The sequence below is a fragment of the Heterodontus francisci genome, chromosome 31 (assembly GCF_036365525.1).
Source record: "Heterodontus francisci isolate sHetFra1 chromosome 31, sHetFra1.hap1, whole genome shotgun sequence".
In the NCBI taxonomy this organism is placed as follows: domain Eukaryota; kingdom Metazoa; phylum Chordata; class Chondrichthyes; order Heterodontiformes; family Heterodontidae; genus Heterodontus; species Heterodontus francisci.
Genome location: NC_090401.1, coordinates 26,545,027 through 26,565,474, shown reverse-complemented (window position 1 = coordinate 26,565,474; position 20,448 = coordinate 26,545,027). Strand labels below are relative to the sequence as shown.

The 20,448-nt window shown below is 40.3% G+C and overlaps 1 long non-coding RNA gene across 1 annotated transcript in view; it reads left to right on the top strand.

The window, feature by feature from the left end:
- The window catches only part of LOC137347104 (uncharacterized), a 141,724-nt gene extending 121,476 nt beyond the window's left edge, over window positions 1-20,248 (top strand). The window contains exons 2-3 of the long non-coding RNA XR_010968868.1: window positions 16,098-16,203; window positions 19,914-20,248. This is a non-coding gene — a long non-coding RNA (uncharacterized lncRNA). The remainder of the gene's footprint in view (window positions 1-16,097; window positions 16,204-19,913) is intronic.
- The last annotated feature ends 200 nt before the right edge of the window (window positions 20,249-20,448 follow it).

Below are 20,448 nucleotides of genomic sequence, written 5' to 3'. Positions count from 1 at the left end.
TAAATGAAGTGAGGGAGCTGCTCTAATCACATCAGTAGACACATAAGGGCTGATATTGCATTTGGGTGTTCCCAGAAGGCAGGTTGGGAAATCATTAGCCCACACTCTGGGTTCCTGATCTGCACTCTCTAGACTGCCTTTCGCTGTGAATGCTTGACAGTGGAATTAGCCAAATAAAGAAAAAGAACGAACTTGCATTTATATAGTGCCTTTCAAGACTTCAAGGCACCCCCAAGCACTTTACAGCCAAATGAAGTGCTTTTGAAGCGAAGTCACTGTTGTTATGCAGGAAAAGGTGCCAGACTGCGATTTCTTTTCTAAAATGTATTTTCATTCATTAAGAAAAGATATTTTTCTATTTTCTCCTTTAGACCCTTTGGTCTTCTCAGATTGTGGATTATCTCTGGAAAAGCACCACTCTCAGGCCTCCAATTGTACTGCACTAAACTGGCAGCTGGGAAGTGCATGAGCTCAGCCTTGGAGCAGAGTTTCCTTCCATCACTTACTGCCCCACTACAGCAATGCAAAAATGGTCATGAAACAATAATTAATGACCAACAGTCAAAAATCCACCATTGTACTGGCACAACATCTTAAAGCCTTACATGGCCAAACCATCAATGATTTTCTAATTTTGAATTGTCTATGTTCAATTAGCTCCTTCAAGTTTTAGGCCTCAGTTATGTAAACAACCTAACAACAACATTCTGCAGCATATCTGAAACAAAGCAACAAAACAAAACATAAGTTCTGATGAAAAGTCACCAATCTGAAAAGTTAATTCAGTTTTTCTCTCCACAGATACTACCTCACCTGAGTATTTCCAGCATTTGCTGTTTTTATTTATTATAAAACATAAGGATGTTTAAATTAAATGTAATTATTTAGATCTGTTTCATTTTTTAAAGACAGACTTACAGGGAAACTGCCCTTCAAAGTAATGTGAAATATTGAAATATTATCCTGTCTGAACCTCCAACTTCTATCAATCTGAATTATCTCCACTTATTGGAATGTTTTCTAAATCTGTTAAATGCCAATAGAATTGAAATTCAGAGACTACCTTCAGCCATTTTAGATAAAGTCATTGACACATTACATGTGAATCTGCTATTAATATTTGAGAATGGCACAGCCTCCATTTCAGGCCCTGGATTGCTTCTGGACAGTCTCTCAAGGTACTTTTAATCTCCAAAACTGCTCAGACTTATCTTTCCCATAACACTGAAGTCCAAGCAAAAGATTCAAGATTTATCTTTAGAACTGATGGCACTTACCCTTCTAACTCTGTTAGCTTGGCTCAGTGGCAGCTTCTGAGTCAGAAGGTTGTGAGTTTAAGCACTACTTCACAACTTCAGCACATAATACAGGAGTCTTTAAGATGAGACAATAAACAAAGACACTTACCTATACAGTTGGGCACAAAACATCTCATGGTAATTCTTCAAAGCAGGGTAAGGAGTTCTCCCAGTGGTCTGGCTACCACTTCTCCCTTAACCAACAACCCCAAAACAGATTTGATTGTTTGCCGAATCTTTCCGTATGTAAATCAACTGTCACATTTTCCCACAAAACAAGTAACTACAAATCAAGGAATTCATTACCTGTGAAGCATGCTGTGGCACTCTGTAAATGCAAGATATTTCTCTCTTTTCTGTTCCAACTTATCTCTTGAAGCTCACAGCATTTCTGCCCTTTTTGAAATCTGACATTATTGAACTCATTCATCCCAAGCAAGCCAATGGAAAGAGACAACTGGAAAAATTGCAATATGTTTATTCAATTACTTTGCTGACAAGTCAGCATACAAGCTTCAGATTTGGAGATGATTCTTTGAATGCTGCTCAGAATAGCTTTCCTCTGAATTACTTGAGCTTAGTTTGAATACTTTTTCCTTCTTAAGAAGAATTTATTTGTTCCCTCTTTTTACTTGAGGCGGTTTTTAAAGCTGTCTAGTAGCCTGCATTTCAGATGCTCATGTGAGAAAGTCCAACGGCTTCCTGCCCCTGAAACCTACCTGCCATAGTTAGGAAGCAAGTTTAATTACTTCAGTTGCATTGCCTCATCGGAGAAGGATTGGCTTCAGGCAATATTTTTCCAAACTGTTTGATGTATGGAACTTCTTAGAAATGTTCACACGCTCCAATGATATCCCTGTCTTAATGATGCCTACTCAAACAGTGCTATAATAGCGGAGGTCCTTTTTAATATTGGCAATGGAAACAATATGGAAAATGAGCAGAACAACAAATAGAAAATTCACAAGGCATTTTGACACTCCAGTGGTGAAGCTTAGTCTTCACAATGAATCAGCCTATAGGCAATTACTGATATCTAATCATACTCTTAGACCATCTTCTAAGTATTCTGCAATTACTTTTGCCCCAGACTTTCGAAATGCAATTATAAAGTTCCAAGAGAAATTTATTTTCTACAGAAAACCAAATCCAAATCTTGGAATGATTTTTAGATTGGCTGTGGCACTATGCTGCAGAATAATCAAAAACCAAAGCTCATAAGGCTTGATGACTGAAATCTCTCTGTCTGTCAGTTACACCAAGCAGTCCACAGATGTTTCCAAAACATGGTTGACAGACTAGGACAGTGCAGAAGAATGTACATAAATACTTGGAAAGGAAATCCCGAGGGTTAAAGTCTCTTTCCTCAGTAGTTACCTCACTATAACAGCCCAAATCCAAGGGCTTTTCTAAACAATTGTAAGCCCAAAAATGATGGTAATAGTAGTGCTTGAATGCAGAACACATTACATTGGAATGTAGGAACAGGAGTAAGCCATTCAGGTCCCTGAACCTGTTCTGTCATTCAATTCGATTATGGCTGATCTGTACCTCAATTCCCCTGCTCCATATCCCTTGATATACTTAACGTAATAAAAATCCATCAATCTCAGCCATGAAAATTGATCCAGCATCCACAGGCTTATGAGGGAGAGAATTCTATATTTTCATGACCCTTTCAGAAGAAGATGCTTCCTGATTTCATTTCCAACTGGCCTAGCTCTAATTTTAAGATGGTGCTATTTTTGTTCTGGATTGCCTCACTGGAGGGAACAGTTTCTATGTATCTACTCTATATTATCCTGCTATCTATCATTTTAAGCACCTCATTATCTTGTCATGGTCCTGTAGTTTTTTTTGGAATATGTGGTTTGCCTTTAAGGCTTGCAAGGGATCAGTAATGCTTTAAGAACCAGCAATCCTTGGGAGTTATAGGAAAGTGCATTCTAATTACCATAGAAACAGCCACTGGGAGTGAGTCTCATGCGATACATTTGTTATAATTCAGTTTTGAACTGGCTGTTAGTTGAAGACAGTTTGTTCTAACACAGACACAGAGAACAGCTGGTGTTAGCATCTGGAAAAAGAGCTCTCTACCATTTAAACTGAAGGAATGGAATTTTAGTCTGTTTAATTATTATCTCTCAAAATTCTAAAACATCCAGCCAAAACAGAGATCTCTGGTAATTTAAATTGAAGAAAGGGAAGTTAGACTGTGACAATCTTTTATCCCTCAAAATCTCTCAACTCAGATTGATTCTGTTGAAAGTGTTTACAAGTCGTTAATTGTTGAAATTTGCTGGAGAAGGAAAGCAACATTCTGTGAAGACTTCGAGCAACATTGGACTGTAAATTTGCAAGGACTCTAATTTTTCTATTTTAAATGTTGTTTATATCTTCATAGTGTTTAAGAATTTAGTTCTTCCATTTAAAGAGTTAATTTGTTGATTTAAAGACACCTGGTTTGGTTAGCCTCATTTGGCGGTGGGGGGCGGGAGGTTGCGGTTAATAGATGGTACAATTTGGCTGGGTCTTTCTTTAATTTGGAAAGTTTTAAATGATATGTCAGCTGATCTGTGGAGCAGCGGGATTGAATTAACAGTGCGTCGGTCCCACCACAATCAGAATCTTATATTTTGATTGGGGGCTTTGACAGGAGCAGTCGGTCCTAACAATATTACCTCTCAATCTTATCAATTCAGGGGAATGCATTCTCAGAATTTAAACCCTTTAAGCCTTGGTATCACTGTGATAAATCTTTGCTGTATCCCTGCTAAGGCCAATATATCCTTCCTGAGTTGTGGTGCCCAAAACTGAACGCAATATTCCAGATGAGGTCTGACCAAGGCTCTGCATATTGTGGCATAAATTCCTCCCCTTTGCATTCCCGCCCCTTGAGATAAAGGTCAACATTCCAGGAGCCTTTTTGATTACTCTTTGCCCAAGGATATCAAGGGATATAGCGTAATGGAATTGAGATACAGATCAGCCAATGACCTGGGGGCAATCTAATTTAAATAATTTTGGACAGCTTCCAGCAGAATTCCCATTTGTGTTGAAGAGCCCAGTTCAGGGAGGGTGGGAAATAGTTGCTTCAGGTGAGGCAGTAGTGAAACTGATTCAGTTTCCCTTCTGGGAACCTATTGCCGACATTTAAAAAACAATACAGCAAAAGGAATATAATCAATCGGCCCACAATCAATTACACTCTCGGGGAACAAAATTTAAATCTTCCCACCATAACAAGACTGTGCATGAAATACACTGACAGAACCAAAATGGCGCTTATCAAAGTCACAAATGACATGCCACATGACTGTGGAAAAGGTAAACTATCCCTCCCCATCCTTCTCAACCTGTTCAATACTGTTGAGCACAGCATCCTCCTCCAATGCCTCTCCACTGTCATCAAGCTGGGTGGGACTGCTCTCATCTGGTTCCATTCTTACTAATTATAGCTGGAGTATCACTTGGAATGGTTCTCTTCCTTCTCCTACACTGTTACCTCTGGTGTCCCCCCGGATCTATCTTTGGCCCCCTCCTATTTCTCATCTACATAGTACCCCTGGGCGACATCTTCCGAAAGCACAGAGCTAATTTTCATACGCCGATGACACCAAGCTCTACCTCACAACCACCTCTCCACCATTGCTAAAATGTCAGACTATTGATCCGACATCCAGTATGGACAAGCAGAAACTAAATGTTGGGAAGGCGTTGTTTTCAATCCTCACTCCAAAATCTGTTCCCTAGCTTCTGACGTGATCCCTCTCCTTGGCAACAGTTTAAAACTAAACCAGACTGTTTGCAACCTTGGTGTCATACTTGACCCAGAGATAAGCTCCCAACCACATATTTGCGCCATCACCAAGACTGCCAATTTCCACCTCCACATCACCTGACTTCGCACCCAAGGCATCTGCTGCTGAAACCTTCATCCTTGCCTTTGTTATCTCTAGACTTGACTATTCGAATGCACACCTGAATGATCTTCCACATTCCTGAGGTCATCCAAAACTCTGCTGCCCATGTCCTAACTCACACCAAGTCCCATTCATCTATTATGCCTGTGCTCATTGACCGACCCTGGCTCCCAGTTAAGCAACATTTTAATTCCAAAATTTTCATTCTGGTTTTCAAATCCCTCCATGGTTTTATCCCTCTCTATCTCTAATCTCCTCCTGCCACAAAACCCTCAATATCTGTACGAATTTAATTCAGGCCTATTGAGTATTCCTAATTTTAACCACTCTACCATTGCTGACCACACCTTCAGTTTATAGGCCTCAAGCTCCAAACTTCCCTCCCTACATCTCTCAGCCTGTCTACCTCACTTTCCTCCTTTAGAAGGCTCCTTAAAACCTACCTCTTCGACCAAACTTTTGATCATCTGACCTGATATCTCCTTGTGTCTCTTGACATCATTTTGTTTTATAATGCTCCTGGGAAGTGTCTTGGAATGCTTTATATTTATATAGCACCTTTAATACAAATCATTGGTGTTGTTTTCTTGTTATTAGCATGTTACTGAAACAGGCTCAACAATAAAGTGCAGATCTAGGACATTTGGACTTACTTTCTGTTACACACTTTTGTCACACTTTCCCTATCACGCTATGTTGAGAATATTCCTACTTATTCAAATGTTCATAATACCCTTATCACTTTAAAAACAGCATACCTTCCACGCATTGCTCGTAATAAAATATTCCTTCAATTTCATTGGAATAGGGTCATCTTCCAAAAACACATTGGGGAAATTTTGACTTTGAGCGAGAATGTGAAACATCTAATATTGATTCAGGTACTCGTTATACATCTCTCACAATTTTCATCAAATAGAGAAGAAAATCGGAAGAGATGTGTAATGGGTGACTGAATCAATATCACTCATATTGCACTGTTGCCCAAAATCAGAATTACACCCGCACCAACCACCCCACCACCACCCCCCCCCCCCCCACCCCAACCCTAATATTTGAATTGTATCAAATATTCACTATATTCTTATACTATACTCCCAGGCAGAGCTTAAACAGAGAATATTCAGGGACACACTTGGAAAACCTATTGCTTCAGGCACTGACAAATAAGGCAATCACTTGTCTTCTACCAGGGCTACTAGAGAAACACCTCTCCTGTTTTACTTCTGGAACCCAGTGTGTTCTAGAACAGATGGGATTTTTAACACTGCCTTTTTATCATTTTGAGCACCTTAATTGGGTCATCCATCAACCTTTTAAACTCAAGGGAATACAATCCAAGTTTATGTAACCTGTCCTCAAAACCTAACCTTTTAAACCCCATCATTCTGGTGAATCTGTCTAAGGACAATATCTCCTTCCTGAGTCATGGTAGCCTCAGGAAGGAGACAGGTTTCTTTGGAACTAAGCAAAGCAGGTGCAATTACATGCAGTTACCATGTCGTCACACCATCATGTTGAAATCCAGGTACACCCACCTGGATATATCTAAAGAGAACTTGTTTCCTCCTCTATAGGGAAGGCAATCGTCAAGTTATGCTGTTTGTTTAAGCCTGACCATTCAACCACTTTCATCAGTGTTCTGTTTTGGCTACAAAGAGAACCCATCATTAAATTTCTGTGTTACTGGACCCTTTCATATCTCCACCAAGGCCAACTGCCATTGTAGTCACATTTCTGTGTACCAATGCATCAAACAAGTGACAGAAGCCTTGTTTGCTGGAGGAAAAAGGTACATTATGTTCCCCAAGTTTAGAAAACAGCATAACAGGGCACAGTTTTACCAGGTGACAAGTTTCGTAAAAAATGCAGGATGATGTTGATGACACACATGTCCATCTGGATCTCTGATACTAATCTTATGCTACACATAAATCTGAAAATCTATTCACTTTTACATGCCCTTGGATGACAAGAACCGAATACTGTAATTGAATGCAAAATATCCTGGTAGCACCCAAAACGTCTTAATTTTATTGCAGTACACCACCCACCATTATGTGACGGAAGAATGAGATTTAAATGGATGGCTCTTTGGTGTCCAAATGTACCTTCAGTATCCTGATGACTCCATTGACAAAGCCAAGGACATTCACAGAATGCAGATTGTTACAGACAGGTGCGAAGTGGTGTGGGTGGCTTCGACTTTTCACCTCCCAACTGACCACAATCATGTTTTGTTAAAAATGGTGCATTAGTCTCTGAGTATTTTTAGGGTCAAATAAACAGACAAAATGACAGATTTTTTTCTTTAAAAAAAATATACTTTGAACAATTCCCGAAATGGTCATAACTTCACCCACACACACATTCACACATGCATACACAAGAATGATAGGTAGAGAAAATGGTAGGATGCAATTAGAGTGCAAGGTGATCAGAGTTCATGGTTTACAGAATATGGTTGAATTTTCTACAGAGGAAACACTTTTTTCTTCCTAAAAGGTACAGGCCTGAATGTTTGCAGTCTTGAACTTGCTGAGGTGTTGTAGAGTTCTAGTGGTTCAAACTCAGCCCACAGTTGTTGGTGTGAATTTGTTTTACCTTCACAGATGGAGAGTCTCAAAGTCAATATCATTTCTCTGCTGCAGTGGTTGTTCAGTTTGTGTTCAGCAGGATTCTTCTATTTAGCTGGATCTCTCAGCCTCCGGCTGGAAACAATGTCCTGTGGTCTTGGCTTGATCTCCCTTCCTCCAGAGGGTTACCTTTGAAGGTTAAAAATCTATCACATTTGAGTTTCTGTCAGGTTTTGCAAGGCCCTCTTCCCTGGCGTGACCACATAATGGTTCAGGATATGGAAAACGCTATCTATTGATGTCTGAATGGGGACCATTTTGTTCTAATGGTTCTGCTACACACCTATTCATTTTTGTTTGGGCTGTGAGTCAGTCTGTCTCCAGAAGCCTTTGTTAGTTCATTCATGTAGATAGGAATCATCAATATGCAATGGTGCTCCTTTCAATTTCAATGGGTTCTCCACAGAGCTATTTCAACAGATGGAGGTGTGGATGGCCAATACAAGAGTCACCTGACTGCTACTCCATTTAGTCTGTGGTACAAGTGTCCATGTTCTTGTGGTTCAGTTTAACAGTTGATTTTATTTTCATAATTCCTCTAATTCATTGTTTATTTCATCACAGCTCCTTCAGAGCATGACAAGATACTTTGAGGCTCATGTTGTCCAGCCAATGGTACATTCCACCAGTACCTATCTCTGCAAAACTGTCCAATATTGCCTAAACTAATGCTCATTTAAGTGCATCCACTTTGTCATGATTGTACATCACTAAGAGCTTTACATGATGGATGTGATCTCTTACTGCTGAGACATGAGGACCCTGCATCTATTGACATTTCTGGTACTTTGCTAGCTGCTTGTTCCTGCCTGCTATCTTCCATTACCTGAATGCTCACTTCCTGATTTATTTCATCCTTCCCTCCTTGGTTTTCTCTTCACCCTCCAATCACTGTTACTTCCTACATAATGAAGCATACGACAAGCATTCAAATGCCCCATGCTTCCATTCTTCCCTCTCACTAAGTGTTCCATCTCACTCTCCCATCTGCATACCACTTCGTAACACTGCAACCAATGGTCTCCAGCACACAAACTCTTCTGCGCATTCCCTCGTATGAGGAACTCAAGTCTCCAGCCTGAAAATTTGCCCCCCTCCCCGAATGCTATGACTAACGCAACACGGGATTCCCTGGTTGCCAAATAATTAAGAGCATTATTTTAAAATACAGGCAAATAATGGATGCTCTGTTAATATCACTTGCTTGAAGGTTTATTTTAAATTTATACTGCTCCCTGCTGTTAAAACATCCTACTCAAGCTGCACTGGAAGTTCAAAAGTCAGCCAGAATTCTTCCATTTCCACTTCAACATGTGAAATAAAATCAGTGGAAAGATTCACATATAAAGATCAGCAAATTAAATTTGACAATTAAATACAATGAGCAGATTTAGTATTGTTAATCTTTTAAATACTGAGTTTTGATACACGATAATTTTTCTGCATTTTATATATTAGTTTTCTTCAACAATCTTATATTAGGTTCTCTGAGCACGATCCCTTGATTTATTGGGTTTTCCATCAATTCCTATAGAGACAAGATCAGGTTTCACTGGATGGAAAGCTCATTCGAGTTCTTCCATCCAGACAAAAATGTACTGCCTTCAGCATAGGAGCCAACTATTTCTTAAATTACTTCAAATCTTTTGCCTCCACTGCCATACCCAAGTTAATTATATGTGTTGCTCACTCTTTATCTGAAGGATGCCCTGATTTCCATTCTGAATTTGCCTTTTGCCAATTTGAACATGAATCCCTTTCTGCAAATGTCACTGTTTTAATTAGAGCTCTGAACACATCTTTCATAGACATTTACTATTTTATAGAAGTCGGATCCCTTTAGTAATCACCTTTAAAGCTAAGCCTTGGTTTCTATACTCCTTACTCATAATCTCATCATGTGAGCTTTCAGCATCCATGTTATTCTCTGGAGTGACTCCAGAATGTGAATGTCTTTCTTTTGTATTGGTGACTAAATGTGGCCACAGTATTTAGGGTACAGCCAGACTATTAATTGTTCATACAAAAGCAAAATACCACAGATGCTGGAAATCAGAGCATTAAGTTTTATTATGAATTTTTCCACCTTGTAATCTATTGATTTGGCTGGATCACCCAATATGCTATTTCCTTTGTTGATTGCATTGAAGGTAGATAGGAACAGGTGTCTGCAACTCAAGCCTATTCCACCATTCAATTAGATCACAGTAATATGCATCTTACCTGCATTTACCTGCTTTGGTTCTATTGTAATGCAATCTAGGTATAATAGGCTTGATTAAGTAAAATTTGGAAATAGTTAGTGTATTCTGCCTTTTAGAGTTAAACATTGAATAAATGGTAGTTTTCAGAGCTCACTGAAGTTCCCCTTTAAGATGGTCGAGTTAACTATTTCAAGGTCCCTGTTAGAATAGAATCTCTGTTGTCAGGGACTTGGAAGATAACAACATACATTGAAATATCCTGTCAGTAAGAGGTAGCAACAAATTTAATTGGTTTGTTCAGACAGGTCAGCTCCGGACGTTGCTGTAGGTACCACAGAAAGAGCAATTAACAATAAATGAGTGTACACAAAGGAGCAAAGGGTCAAGTAAAAACAATTATGAACATTTTGACCAGATAAAAACTCAACTTCAAATTCCAGTAAAACATTAAGTGGAAATGGTAATTAAAGATATGGATTTCAAAAAGGAACACAGGAAGGTCACATCTATTGCAAAAGTCATAAGACAGCTTAGAAATAGTGTAAAAATACAAGGTTTTGTAGCAAACACTTAAAGGTGTTGTATCCTCAAACAACACTACTCACCCCATGCCTTATTCAGGGGATTTAAGGTACAAGTGTACTTTAAATTTTGATGGATATTCTAAAATAATTTTGCTACAACATTAGCAAGGTTAAACTTTTGGATTCTATGTTAGAAATAAGAATGTGTTACATCTCTCAGTAATATTTGATATTGTGATAAACTTAACCACATTGCATGTTAAATTATTAAATATATAAAAAGTTCATAAATCGTCTCATATAGTATTCTGTATACAACCACAAGAACCCCCTCTCTGTGTCTCTAAGTGAAGAGATACATATTGAAGCGAGTTTCCCAGACCCTTATAATATCTGGGATATTTATGACTTAGCCATAAAATATTAGAAATAGGCTATCCGAAAGATGGTAAAATTCTCTGCTGGTTTTCTTTCTTTGAGAGAAAGAAAGTGCAATTCTTCAGACCCAAATAAGTGTCTGAGAATTTGTCTGGTTTGAGCTCGATTAAAAGGAGATTCATATGGAGGTACTCCTGATTTGGTTTAGTCCTTACAAGGGGCTAAAATCATAAATCACTTCACTATAATCCCATGAATATTGTTCTGATCAGGTGAGGAGGGGTCAGAAAGCTGGCCCACCTGTTTTAGTTTTTTTTTCCTGGAGACAGGGTTCTAGGTGGCTTTCCTCCTGAGTCTTTGTCTGGAGCAATGGTAGGCTTGAGGGTTCCACAGTTGCAGATTTCAAACTTGCGATGTTGGAGACAGACACACAAGAGACACAGAGCCTTACTGGGGTTAGCACTCAAAAGCGTTTCTGCTTCAAAGTCTCAGGAGCTTGCCCTTTTTGCAAAAGACTGTTAGTTTTTCCACAGATGGGGTGGGGGGGGGGGCAGTCACATGATTGTCCAGTGTCCTCATTTGCAAGTTAATTAGATTCGAGTCTAGGCATTTTCAATCTCTTGAGTCTAATGTTTCAATGTTCACCCCCTGGAGGTATGACTCCACTGTTAATGTTCCAAGATGGCTTTGAATGTTTTGCCATTAGAAAACAAGCTGTTAGCTGTTTCCAAATTCATGAGGCATTGTCCTGGATGCCACCTTGTTAAACATGCATCTCCAATTCAATATCCTGGAATGTGAGGTATTTCAATGCAAATTGTGGCCGTCTTGGCTGCCAGTTTTTTTTTTAAAGTTAACTCCTGACTTGTGCCTTGTCGATGGGTGGACAGGCTATGGAGAGTCAGGAGGTGAGTTACTCACCATAGAATTCCCAGCTTCTGACCTGCTCTTGTAGCCATGGTATTTATATGTCTGGTCTAGCTCTGGTCAATGGTCAGCTCCAGGATGTTGATGGTGAGGGATTCAGCAATCACAATGCCATTGAATGGCAAGGGAAGATGGTTGGATTCTCTCTTTTTGGAGATGGTCATTGCCTGGCATTTGTGTGGTGCAAATCTCACTTGCCACTTATCAGCCCAAGCCTGAATGTTGTCCAGGTCTTGTTGCACGTGGGCATGGACTGCTTCAGTAGGTGACGAGTCACAAATGGTACTGAATACTGTACATTCATTAGCAAACTTCCCCACTTCTGACTTTATGTTACAGGGAAAGTCACTGATGAAGCAGCTGAAGATGGTTGGGCTGAGGACACTGCCCTGAGGAACTCCTGCAGTGATGACCTGGGGCTGAGATGATGGACCTCCAACAACCACAACCATTTTCCTTTGTGCTAGGTGTGACTCCAACCATTGGAGAGTTCCTCCCCCCACCACCCCCATCCCAATACCCATTGGCTTCAATTTTGCTGTGGTTCCTTGATGCCGCTCTTGGTCAAATGCTGAACTGATGTCAAGGGCAATTATTCACACCTCATCTCTAGAGTTAGCTCTTTTGTCCATGTTTGGATCAAGGCTATGATGAGGTCTGGAGCCGAGTGGCCCTGGGTGGAACCCAAACAGAGCATCGATGAGCAGGTTGTTGCCAAGTAAGTGCAGCTCGATAGCTCTGTTAACGACACCTTGCATCACTTTGCTGATGACTGTGAGTATACTGATGGAGTGGCAATTGGCCAGATTGGATTTATCCTGCTTTTTGTGTACAGGGCACACCTGGGCAGCTTTCTACATTGTTAGTTAGTTGTCTGTGTTGTAGCTGTTCTGGAACAGCTTGGCTAGGCGAGTGGTTAATTCTGGAACTCAGGTCTTTGGTACTGGAGCTGGGATGTTGTCAGGACCCATAGCCTTTGCTGTATCCAATGCCATATCTTTTGCACTGACGTGCTGGGCTATACCTGGCACCCCCAATTGGGGATAGGGATGTTTTTGGAGCCTCCTCGCCTTATTAGTTGTTTACTTGTCCAGCACCATTCTCAACTGGGATGTGGCAGGACTGCAGAACTTTGATCTGATCAGTTGGTTGTGGGATTGCTTCCACTGTTAAGTATGCATGTAATCCTGAGTTGTAGCTGCACCAGGATAGCACCCTGACTGCACTTCCTCACACCCATTTCGTGTAAGGACTCTATTCCATTCTCCCAGTTTCTCCATCACATCTGTTTGGATGATGCAACCTTCCATTCTAGCACTTCCAATATGTCTTCTTTTCTCAAGTGAGGATTCCCCTCCACCCCCACCAACCATGGTTGACAGGGCCCTCGACTGTGTCCATTCTATTTCATGCTCTCACCCCTTCCCCTCCCTCCCAGAGCCACAATAGGGTTCCCCTGGTCCTCGACTTCCACCCAACCAGCCTCCGTTTTCAATGGACCATCCTCCATCATTTCTGTCACCTCCAGCATGATGCCACCAGCAAAAACATCTTCCCCTGCTTTCTCCTTTCAGCATTCTGAAGTGACCATTCCCTCCTTGATACTCTTGTCCACTCCTCAGATACCCTAACACCCCCTCCCCAGTCTATGCAAGTGCAGGAGATGCTACACCTGCCCTTTGACCTCATGCCTTCTCACCATCCAAGGCCCCTTGGAGGTGAAACTGAGATTTTACCTCATCTTTCAACTGGGAACTTTACAGCCTTCTGGACTCATTGAATTCAACAATTTTAAATCATAACCCCTGTCCTCATTTTGTTTCCTATATCTTTGTTTTTTTTCCCCTTTTGTTTCCCTCTTATTTGCTTATCTTTGCTTTCAGATGGCAGCTATTCAGGATTCTGCCATTCAACTTTTTCCCAATTCTGAAGAAAGGTCACAGACCTGAAACATTAACTTTGTTCTCTCTCCACAGTTTCTGCCACACCTGAGTATTTCCAGCATTTCTGGTTTTATTTCAAGAAGTTAAAAACACTTAATATTCTTCATTTTTAATTTAACTTTTCAGGTAGCAAACTGATTATTGATTTAACACAGAACCTAAAATAAAGATAAACAAACTTGTTTTAAAAATATTTTTTTTAAAAATGTGATTTTTATCACTGCAGAGAAATTTGGCATTATAAAAATATAACATTAGCTTCTCAGGGTCACGGTGTTTAACAGTAATTATGAAACTAGTAGGCCATTAAGAACCCAGTTACACCTCATTCACAAGGTTTAACTTGTTCAATGGTTCTTACAGCAGGTTTGACAGTCTAAGAGTGGAAGTTCTCATCAATTCATAAATATCCCATTAATTAGAGGCTGGGGGGGGGGGGGGGGGGTCCTCAACTGTACACCCTCTGGATTTCTATATTGTTCTGCACATGTGTGGGCTCCTGAAGCTGCTGTCAGTTTCAACGGAGTAATGACAGTGAAGAGGCCAATACTTCACTTGGTATTAACTATGGTCAGTTCAGCACCTTTCTGAAAATGCAACTTCATAACTAGCTTGCAGAGTGCACCTTTATAAGAAACTTTGTCATTGTCACAATCTCAGCCCCCATACACCATACTGCCATACTCCAACCTCCCTCTTCCATGTTCTGGAAAATTCACAAACCATTCCATTTTACCATATGCATGAAAAGCAAGGGAAAACCTTAATTGTATGGCAGAAGAATTAAAGTGACAGTTTTGGGATTCGTATCAAGTCAAAACATTGAGGGGTTATTCTGTTGTAAGAGTGAAAACAGGCACCAATTGGATGCTCTGCTGATAAGACATGTCTGTTTGAAAGTCTATTTTTAGCATGCAATTTTGGGCTAATTTTTTTGATTACCATAACTTGAACTTGCTTGGAGGCACTACACAGACATTTGCAGGTTTAGCACTCAAATGCTGATTAGATGCAATTTTCGTGGAGCAGTATATGTGTTCTCCTTGCAACCACTTCCCCTGAAGATGTGGCATGCGCTGGCTGACACACAACAGCCCATTTCAGGATGGCTCAAGGACTGTGTGATAACGCACACAGGTTCCCAGACGTGGCATTGGAGGCGACTGTGGAGGAGGTCCAGAGGATGAGGAAAGTCCTGTACCCACGCTGGGGGGCGGGGGGGGGGGGGGGAGGAGGGAGTCTACCTTGCTCTCATGTCCCTCTCTCCTACAGCAGCTGGTGCTGCTCTGCCTGGCCTTGTCCTCCTCCCATTCCTCTTGCAGACAAAGGTGGAACCTGTAATGTGTCCAATAATGTAGAATGGCACAGTACTTTTATTAAGTGAAGTCTTCCTAGAATTTCCAGAAAAAAAATTGACAGCGTTAGTAAAGCCTTGAAAAAATGTGTTTTGGAAAATCTCCTGGGTATTTCAAAAGTCCTCTTAAAACCCCCAGTAGCAGATGAACAGTAAAAGGTGATTAAACCTTTAAGTAGCATTAGAAATACTCAGCAACAAGTTGACTCTCAATAGCTGGTCGCTGTTAGGAGAGGGTGCTAGATTAAGTTTTTGCCATCAAAATGCTATGCAGCCTCAAAAATCAGAGCAAGCAAACAACTTAAGTGGCAACCAGCTGTTTAACGATTCGCCAGGCAGCCAATCTTATTGCAAGTTTCAACTGAATTACCAAGATGGCGTCTTGTGCAAATGTGGGCAAAACAAGCGTTTCAGCTCAACACCCAATCTTGGCCACCTCGGAGGCTCTTTGGTGCCTAAAATATCCAGGGAAAATCATTGTTTGAGTATTGGACTTATTTTTTAAAATTTTTGTCTGAGATTCATGAAATAAGATTGGTAAAGCTAAATATTAAAAATTCTCCAGAACAATAAAACAAGATCTGTGCCAAAAATGTTCTTACCCTTGAAATAGTTGATGCAATATGTCCAAATGAACAGGTGTTTATTTTTACAATTTACTGTGTACAATACCGTAGTGTGATATTGTAAAGTACTGCAGCATTGTCTTGGAGCCAACAGATTGTCACAGCACCCAGCTGCCATTTGCGACAGAATCTGCTATAAATCACAAGAAATTCCAAGCAGATTGCTTCTATTTCAGGACTGCTTTTTAACAAGATCAATGAGATGCTGTCAAAAAGTAATACAAGGCTATGAGAGGCTTCTATGAATGGAAAGGTTTACACCTCTGTATTTGTTTTTTTCCTAGTCATTATAATAAACACTCTCGCTTAAAGAGACATCGAGCCAAAAATTTGTGACCCTTCCCACAGTGACAGACTGCATGGCCATAAATTCAGCTGGGACCCAGATAGGTGAGTCCTGGCCTATTATCAAAGCTCCCACTTGGCCCTGTTGGGATTGAAATCTCTACCCTCCCCAAATAGGTCATCAATGTAAGAAAGAGCAGAGCTCGGAGTGAGAACTCCAAAATGCCTGTGTCCCTAGCCTCTGAAATGGCATTGACACCTGGTAAGCACAAAGAATGAACCACCAGCTTCAGGAATGATAGTTGAAGAGCCCACGTTGAGGGTTCAGGCTTGGAACATGGCCTGAATCTCCAAGATTCATTGAAAAAGGTTTGCTTATTTCAGTGTTTTCACAAAGCAGGGCCAGAGGGCACAGTGCTTCTCACGGGGACCTTCCTATTCTTGGGACGTGGGCGTTGCTGGCAGGATCAGCATTTATTGCTCACTCCTAGTTGCCCTTAAGGTGGTGGTGTGAACTGCTGCAGTCTTTGTGAAAGTACTCCCACAGGCAGGAACTTCCAGGACTGTGACCCGGAGACAATGAAGGGACTTTAGTCTGGGTGCCCCAAGCCTTGGAAAAGGCCTGTTTGGAAATTCTGACTTGGTTGGGGCTCGGCAGAGACAGCACTGAGCCTATCTAGTGCTCTAGTAGCGGTGCACAGGAAAAAATCAACCCTTTTGTGGTTACCTGTCTGTCACTTCCAGATGCTGAATGACCTATGTACTTCTAGCTTTTTATATTTTTATTTCCAATTCCCAATCTTTGCACTTTTTGCTACTTCTCTACTTGACGAATGTTGGACACAAAATTCTATTATAGAATTTCCTTGACTTCAAGGCGAAAAAAAAAGAGAATAGAAAAAGACTTCATTTATATAATGCCTTTCCCAACCATAGGATGTCCCAGAGTGCTTTACAACCAATGAAATATTTTTTGACATGTCATTACTGTTGTAATGTCAGAAGCATGATAGCCAATTCACGCATAGCAAGCTCCCACAAACAGTAATGTGAAAATAACCAGATAATCTGTTTTTGTGAGGTTGATTGAGAAATAAATATTGAGTAGAACCTTGGGATAACTTCCCTGCTTCTCTTCTAGATTTATAGCTTGCTATAGCTGGTCTTATATGAAGCATTTAATAAAGTTCTGAATGAAAGGATGCTCATTAAGTTTAAAGCAACAAGAATTGAAGACTTTGAAGTGGATAAGAAATTAACTGAAGTGTAGGACATTGTGCAGTGTTTTGAAAGTTGCCTTTGTACTGTTATTTTTTGCACAGATGCAAAGTAGTTTTGAATGCACATCAAGGAAAAAGTGGGAGATATGACAGCACACCTCAGAGGACTGCTAAGCACCATGAGACTGTCACATATCAGTTTGAGTTCTCAAAGCATGCAATACAAATCCTGCCTAATTTATATTAAAAACCGAAATTTAGAAATTCAGTGGAATCTGGTCAAATTTGTAGGTGATGCCCAATGATTTGATATGATCAGTGGCAATCAAATCTGAAAAGACAGTCAAGGACTAACAGAATATAGTCATGGAGGAAGGGTAGCAATGAAATTAAAAATAAATGGTAAATTATTGTATATTGGAAGCAAAGGTGCATGATGTTGTTACTACATGAATGATATGCAAATAGTTGAGGATGAAACTGAAAGAGATATGGGGGTGGTTGTATATGGTACCATGTTGAGTTTTGGCCACCGAGGTGGAAGAGACACCTTGAGTCCTGAGGTTGTTGCACAGAAAAGCTACGAGGCCTCAGGGTATTGCATTATAAGGAACAACTGGATAAACTTGGCTTCTTCAGTCTTGAAAGGAGGGAACTAAGCGGAAATCTCTAAGAGGTATAGAAGAAAATAAACAACTGCGGCAGGGCATCTAATGGCATCTGCCATTAGTTAGACTTGCCCTTGCAATGCTTTGGTTTTTCAAATCTTTGCAGAGCAAATTGCTGAAAGTGTGCACTGATAACAGTGCAGTGAAGGAAACATGGAATTTGGAATCTCAGTGAACAGGGCAAGCAACTGTGTAACTCCTGAAGCAGTCAGATTGCAGGAATGTGAAATTAACATCTCAAGGACGAAGAAGGAATTGTAAATTGGAATGGGTTAATTCAATGTCAAATCAGGGATAGAAAGAGAAAGAGAGAGCAAAAATGGATTGAGAGAGACAGAATTAAAAAGATACAAAGAGGGAAAGTAAAAATCAAACAAAAATATTTTACATTTTTAAAATCACCAAGAATAATTTAAAACCTGAAGGAATGAGACTCCACACTTGTAATCAATACTTTTCAATGCCAGAGATTGTTAGCAATTCACAGTTATCATATTAAAAGGGTACTTAGTTTGAAATGGAAAAGAATTAACTTCTTGTGCCAAGTTTATATTGTATCTAATGCCCAAATACAGCAACTTCATGGCATTCAATGCATGTCAATGGTAAGGCAAGCAGCAAAATGCCATATTTGTGAAACTAACGACACAATGTACAGCAACATTTGGACTTCTGTGTTCAGTCGCACATCTGCCCTCACCTGAAGTTGCTGTAGCATTTGCACATAAATAATAGCAAGTGCCAGTAGCATCCCGGTTATCTTGATAGCAAATTATAGGGGATGACCTCAGATAGAAAAGGAAAATCCAGAACAATAGGGTAGATTTTACTGCCTTTTATAATAGTCGCCAATATTAATTTCAATGGAAGAAAGATCAGTCCAGTGCAATACTCACCAACAAATTTTTCTTTCTGTGGTCTGTCCAAGCAATGCTTAAAAACAAAAAATCTAACTCCTTATTTCAACTTAAACCATGACAGTACAAACAGTAATCACACTGGTGGAAGACAAATGTATAAGAACATAAGAAATAGGAGCAGGGGTAGGCTATTTGACCTCTTCAGCCTGCTCCGCCATTTACTAAGATCATGGCTGATCTTCCACTTCAACTCTACCTTCCCCTTAAATTCACTTAGTACCCAAAAATCTATCGATCTTTGTTTTGAATATACTTAATGACTTCCACAGCATTCACAGCCCTCTGGGATAGAAAATTCTAAAGGTCCACAATGAAGAAATTTCTTCTCATCTCAGTCTGAAATGGTTGATGCATTATTCTGAGACTGTGACCCCTTGCTCTAGAGCTCATGGTATCAGGAGTAATATATTAGCATGGATAGAGGACTGGCTAACTAACAGGAAACAGAGACAGGAAAAGTGGGGCATTTTCAGGTTGGCAAACTGTAACGAGTGGATTGCCACAGGGATCAGTGCTGGGGCCTCAGCTATTTACAATTTATAATTGGGTGAAGGGACCAAGTGCAGTGTAGCCAAATTTACAGACGATACAAAGATAGGTAGGGGTGACAGAAACGTTAATTTAGTCATATGGAACACTGCTTGAAACCTTTTACTGGACATCACAAATAACTTTTTAAAAGCAGAACTGAATAGCTAAAGATGGCCACTCACATTTGCACATGAGAAGCCAAAGGCCGGCTGGGATACTGAGGTAATTACCCAGTTGAGCCAGAACAATAGGGGCACACTCTGGTTCAACCAGCCAAAACGGTTTGTCAATAGTGATGATCAAAAGCCGTCAACACCCTTTGACTTTGAAAGAACCAAACCCCCACCCCACCAAGTATGTCTGCAGAGCTTTGAATTTTTTTTAAAAAACCTTCCCGAGACTTCAGTTTTCAGATAAAGGGGTGGTCACATGACATACCTGCTGTTGTAACACTGAGGTTTTGAACTGTGCCTCAGGAAGGAAACAGACTGCAACTGAACGCCAAGAAGAAAGCAGCTCTCTCTCCGGCAAAGTCCCAGGGAAGCCACGGTGGCAGCTACTAAGTCTCAAGACTACAGAACCTTAGAGGCAACGAAGATGACAAATAAAACCTCTCTTCGACCTTCTGGAACCAGAGAAACAAGCCTAAATTGTGCACATGGCCCCAGTGGAGATTCCAAGACTTCAACCTCAATTAAGGACATTGCAACTCAGTATTTGAATTCCATTTATTACAGATTTTACTTCAATCTCCCAACTCTTTCTTCCCCTCTGTATCTATTTGTGTGTGTGCCTCTCGTATGCATGGAAACGTGGCTGCGTCATGTATTTTAGTAATTTTAACCAGTCGAAAGTGACAAGGTTAATAAACTTACATTGTTCTTGTTTAAACTCAAGAAAACTTGTCTGATTGGTTCATTCGTAATTATATTTGAGGAACAGCGAGTAAGTTCAACCACTGTGTTTAAAAAGATATACTCGATTACAGCCAAACAAGCAAAGGGGCAAAAG